This window comes from Amblyomma maculatum, chromosome 1, assembly GCF_055883805.1.
Source record: "Amblyomma maculatum isolate TAMU_Amacu chromosome 1, ASM5588380v1, whole genome shotgun sequence".
Taxonomy (NCBI): domain Eukaryota; kingdom Metazoa; phylum Arthropoda; class Arachnida; order Ixodida; family Ixodidae; genus Amblyomma; species Amblyomma maculatum.
This window is the reverse complement of record NC_139344.1, coordinates 360,818,572-360,824,653: the sequence shown is the minus strand read 5'-3', so window position 1 is coordinate 360,824,653 and position 6,082 is coordinate 360,818,572.

The following is a 6,082-nucleotide window of genomic DNA, read 5'->3' as shown; positions in this document are numbered from 1 at the left end:
TTCAGCTTTGGTCATAAAGTAAATGGAGCTTAAGCTCTAAACGCAAGAGCATTGTTTGTTAACGAACACACTCAGTGGCCACTTAGCATCAAGCGTTACTGCAGTCCTTGGTGGCCTCTTTGCGCTGTGGATGGGCTGCTATAACCGGGCGTGCGAGAGAAGCCTGAACTGGACGGCCTCTGGTGAAACGGCACGAGCGACGGCATCGCGTTTGATCCCGTAATTACGGCAACGAACTGCCAAGGAGTGGAAATTGAGATTGGGGGAGGTGCACCGCAACAGCCATCGTCTGCCATGGTCGATGCGGCGACAAGTGCAATGACGTCATGTGCAACAGATACCACAGTGGCAAAGAGACTTTGCCGCAAAGGGCGAAGGCCCCTAGATTCCTTGCCCCGGAGGGCTGGAAGCGGCCGCGGCCCTCGCGGTATATTGCGACTGTAGGAATTAGGAAAAGAGAAACACCAACCTTTCAACTGGCTCTATAGCTGAGATACCACAGCTTCCTTGTGCGGACAGAGAATTGAGATGAGAGAAAAAAATCTGACTTGCCTTCGTCTCCCTCAGAAGCGATGGTGAGTTATTTGACGCCCTTAAAAACGATTATGTTTCAAGGCCAACATGTGCTCATTTCGATGGGAGTGGTCAGCGAGTGCTTGGCTAGGGGTTTCATCTTATGGTCACTGCCAAACTGAAAAATCGACCATGGTTCTGCGGTGGTTCAACGCCGACGTGCGACATGGCTGACATTGGCCCAAGCTTGGCCAGCAAGGGTGGGCCAAGCTGGATTTGGTTACTGACCTTAGACTCCCAGTAAAAAAAAAATCGATTGGTCCAATTGGGACGACCAGTCAGATTGAACTGGTTTTGCCAATCCCAAAAGGTTTGTTCAATGGGTCCTGTTCAACCCAACTGGTTTCTTCACTCCCAATTGGGAAGCCCAAATGGTTTCTTCAATCCTAGTTGGGATGCCCAGTTAGTTTCTTCACTCGCAGTTGGGCGCCCCAATTGGGAGTAAAGAAACCAACAATGTATCCCAATAGGGATTAAATAAACCCATTGGGCTAACTGGGAATGCCAATTGGGTTGCGTTTAATCCCAATTGGGAGTAACGAGACCATTTGGGCTTCCCATTGATCCAAAGGAAGCATTTCCAATTGGGAAAGTCGTCAGTGATATCCTTGACTTAGATGTGTACATATATGCATACCTCTATAAAGAGACAACAGTGAAAATTTTAAGTTCTTAAAAAAAGTATATGCTGCTTAATCTTATTGATTTTATCATGTCCACTGTAACTGCAGGTATAAGTAAATAAGTTAACTGTGAATAACAGAGATGCGTCACTGCTCCCAGCAGCACAGTTCAACAAATGGAGTATATAAGTCTGCAAAGTGTCCTGTGGATATATTGAATCTGTGTTAGTTCTGTGTGTGTGATGCATGCTTGTCTCATGATTTCTGTAAAAACTTGTAATTTCATTCACTTGTACAAAAGTCGGCTCCCCTGTAACTGCTCGACAGAAAACATTGAATTGCATCTCCATTCTTTTTTTTTCAGCTATGTGAATTCAAACCATTTGGGCTCAGTGGGTATGCCATTTGAATTCAATTGGTAAACCATTTGGTCTTCTTGGGTGACCAATTATTTCTAATTGGAAGCACCAATTCATATCAAATGGTCAGGCCCAACGGGTGGCAAAAACACAATTGGTTTTTCACCAATTCATTTCAGTTGGGAAATTCCCAATTGGACCCATTGATTTTTTTAGCGTAGAAATAATATAAACAGGCGTAATAGTTGTAGCACTGGAAAGTGACAGTTCCAGTGATCACAAAATCTTAGCTTTATCAATCGTTATTCGTATATGATAACGAGTAGCAATTTAAGTCAATTTCGAGCAATAACATCCCTTGTTTTTTTGTTAGCTCGCGTGTGCCCAGCCTCAGAAGTTGAAGTTCGTAAACTACAAAAGTAAGGAAAAATGAGTGACCGTCAAATTCTTTCAGCTATGTGAATTCAAACCATTTGGGCTCAGTGGGTATGCCATTTGAATTCAATTGGTAAACCATTTGGTCTTCTTGGGTGACCAATTATTTCTAATTGGAAGCACCAATTCATATCAAATGGTCAGGCCCAACGGGTGGCAAAAACACAATTGGTTTTTCACCAATTCATTTCAGTTGGGAAATTCCCAATTGGACCCATTGATTTTTTTACTGGGCTGGCCGACCTGGGTCGGCCTTATGTAGGCCCGTCGTCGACAGGCAACTTGTCGAACCGGCAGCCCACGCACAGTTTGCCAAGGTGGGGGCGATGTTTGGCCAAGGTCAGAGGCTGACCTGGCAGAAAATGCCCAGCCTAGCAATGCGAATTGTTGCCAGAACGATTACGTGTCAGTCCGTAACGTTGCCAATGAGAACACGCACGTTCTCCACTAAAATATTGATGACCCTTCGAATATTCTACATGTGCTTTTTAACAGCAGATTGCCAAGAGCAGATGTCTGGCAGAAAACATAACAAGCATTTCTATGGTCACCAGGTCCATCATGCAAACCGCACAACAATGCACCAAAAAACACTACGAAACGAGACACCCCTTACAATAACTTTCAGCGAACGCGCTTATGTTCCCCACGCGAGGAACTCATTTCAGAGCCAGAGACCATCGCAAGTCTAAAGAAGTTATTTCAATCATATTTTAAGCCTGCGATGGCAAAATGGAAAATAAAAAAGTATGTTCATGTTGGTGATAATTTTTATTTAAAAACTTAGCTTTGCAGCCTCTGTGTGAACATTATGCAAATGCATTCTCTAAAAACAGTAAGAAAAAAAAAGAGGAACAGGAAACAAACAGACTACAAAGGGGACGAACGATAACACACGAGGCCACACCAACACACCAGTCGGATATGCAAAATAAAAATTGGCTGGGGCTTAGCTTTCGTTAAGCCTGGTAGGTTGCAAAAGCAATATATCTTGGCTACGCCTTGTCATGGCTTGTGGTTCTTCATTGGTGATATGAACACGTGGATACAGAGTCCGCTTCGCTGTTCAGAGCATCCATCATATACCAGTCTGGATTATCGTCAGATGAGTAGCATTCACGAGAAGATCGACGAGCCCGCCTAGCTGCATCTTGAGCACGCCGTCGAGCGAGACGCTCTTTACGCTGTTCATCTGTCTCCGTAGCTCGTCGTTGCTTCCTAGCAGCAGCAAGGCGACGCGTCTTCTCTTGCGGAGGCATGGCGACTAACTTGGCAGACGGTGCCACCTACCTCTCTATTGTGACGCCAAAGCGAGCATAGCGCCTCCAACAGAAGGAATCGAATGCGCCTCGTCTTCTCTTCACGCGTGGCTACCGGCCGCCGCTACGCGACGACTCGACTTGCTAGCCCGTCTCTCGCTCCTGGTATGACGTCAGAGGTCTAGCGCGCAGCGCCTCTAGCGGGAGGAGTGCGGCGCGCCGTGGCTACCGTCCGCCGCTACGCGACGACTCGACTTGGTAGCCCGTCTCTGCCAGTCTCTCATCCTGGTATGACATCAGAGGCCATTCTAAAGGTCAAACGTGGCTACCGGCCGCTGCTAAGCGAAAGGCCGTCCATGAGCGTAGTAGTGAACAGTCCAAGTCCGGAGAGGCTGCTCGATACTCGAGATGTCTAAGTTATACCGTCCGCTCACACCAGTGCACGGTGGCCGCGCGAGAGTACTCAAGTTCCTTCTTCGCGCAGTGCTCGCATCAGCGAGCGATGTTGATCAGCAGGTAGCGCGTGGTAGCGCGTGTTGTTGATCATCTGGTCGAAATTCGAGGGGTGGGGCATGATACCCAAGGCCTCGCTTTCGGTCGGCGTAGACGTCGTTGGCTGCTCAAATTTTGGCTCCATGGGGCTTGTCCTCATCCTCTTTTCCACGGCCCTTATTGCTCGAAGGAGTCATCAGCATTAATAATTCCCACATTCCCGGACTGATCTCCCTGCTCACCCTCGCCGCTGCTGCCCTCCTCAGTCTTGATCTCATTTTTGGTCACTATCCAACGCCTTCCGTTTTCGTGAGCTCCTGTAGCTCAGGCGTGAGCTGGGACTTGTGTACATTCATGGTTGGTCCTTTCTGCCCGGCATCTCTATCGAACGCCTGGTCTATATGTCGCCGCATGAAACCTCTTGTAATGACGAGATAAACGGCAGCATTTTTTCTTGCTTATTGTGAATACAAGCGTATTCGTCGCCACGTCGATAAGGCGGCCGGATCTGCTCGTCAAAGCAAAGATTGCAGCGTTTTGTTTTATTTTTTTTTGCTCCTTTTCTCCGGTGCCGGCCGCACCTCGAGCCCGCTCAGAATTCGGCAGTTTATTCGTTTTTATCTCCTCTCAGGTGTTTTGAAGACTTTGAAGACGAGACAATAGCTGCGCTCCCCTCTACACGAGATGAAGGCCAGTTTCCCGGAAACACTGCGGCACAGCTTTCTCGGTGGTCCCCCCACGCGGCGCCGCTTGCGAAGGAACGCGAGCTGGTAATGGAGCTGTTCGACACACGTCGTCTCGAAGACGCCCCAGCTGCGCTCTATTCAGTTCGAAAATTGGGAGTGCACCCCACAAAATTTTGCAGTAGACCTTCATCGATGGCCTCCCGCTGCGCGGCTAAAGCAGGGACGATGCAGTCGTTTCGAGTTTTCTCCCAAGCGCAAGCTTGATCCGGGGCCTCGGCCTCCAGGGTCTCGGCCTGCCCCAGGTTCTGAGCCAGGCGAGCTTCCGCATCCTGCCGCTGGCGCTCCAGGGTTTCCCTGTGGGAGTGCTTCAGCTCCTCCTCTCGCGAACGCACCTGTTCACGCACGTACCGAGGCCCACGCCCGCTGTAGCTCAACCTGCAGCTGGTGCACCCTCTGCTGCAACTGCTGTGCCAACTGCTCATCATAAAGCTTTCGGTGGGCCTTGAAGCTATTCTCTTGTTGCTGCACCTTGCTCAGTTGCTCGTCCATTTCCTGCCTCAACTCCTTGACCTAGGAGGCAATAGAGACGGTGCGCTCTCCGGGTCGCGCTCCCGCTCGGCCAGTTGCCTCCGCAAGTGGTCCTCTTGGTCGGGGCCCCGCTTACACCACTTGCCAGCCGCCTCGACGGCGAGGCTCAAAGCGGCGGGGATTGAATCAGGGCGCCCGAGGCTGACCTGGCGCAGGACCTCGAGATCTAGGACCACGTCCATAAGGGCTTTAGTGCCGACCAGGGCCACGACAGTCTGTGGCGCACACAGCAGCGACTGCAACGCCAACCGCTGGGCATTCTATAATATGCTGCGTAATTTGATCATAGCATGCGCTCTCTGCTCCCTCGGTTACAGTGTACTAGAATACTTGGTCGTCGATGTACCATATATGGTTGCTCGGTGGTAGAGATCGCGAGCCAACTCGTGGGCCTCTTCGTTCTCGGTGACGGCTGCGTACGGCGGTGTCCAATTATGATCGAATTTTTCCTGTCCAACTTTCTCTGGCCTAGCAATTTGGGTCGCAGCGGGAGAGATTCTCCCCTTGCTAATGTTTTGGATGGTAGTATTGCTGTCGCTTATATAGTTTTGCTTCCGTTCCTACGCCAGCCATCGCTATCATCTTTTATTGCTTTTATGTTCCGCTCGCCCTGTCACCCTGTCACAGACCACCTCCAACAACCTTATTTAGGTGCCGAGTGCTTCAGATGCACGTGTGCTCAGCGCGAGGCACTTGCACTCCAGCGATCAGAGTCCCTTCCGCTTTCGGTCGCTTACCGCCACTCTGTGCGCTGGCGAAGTCCATACGCGGCCCGACCAAGAGCGCTGTGCCCCTGAATGACGGGAGCACACCAGGCACAGTCGTTCTGAGGAACGCAGTGGAAGAGGGTGTGTGGTGCGTCTGCGGCGCGCTAAAGGCCGAAGTGCAGGCGTCGTGTGCGTTGCCAACCTCGCATCAAAGCGGACGCGTTCGAGCCAGCGCCCCGTCGACGACCATCTTTCACCGTGTCTGCCTGCTTAACCTTGCCTTTTCTTGTCCTGTCTTAGCACGCTTTGTTTATTTGCCGAACTGGTTAAGATTGTTTCTTTTGTTTACACTCCTTGTCG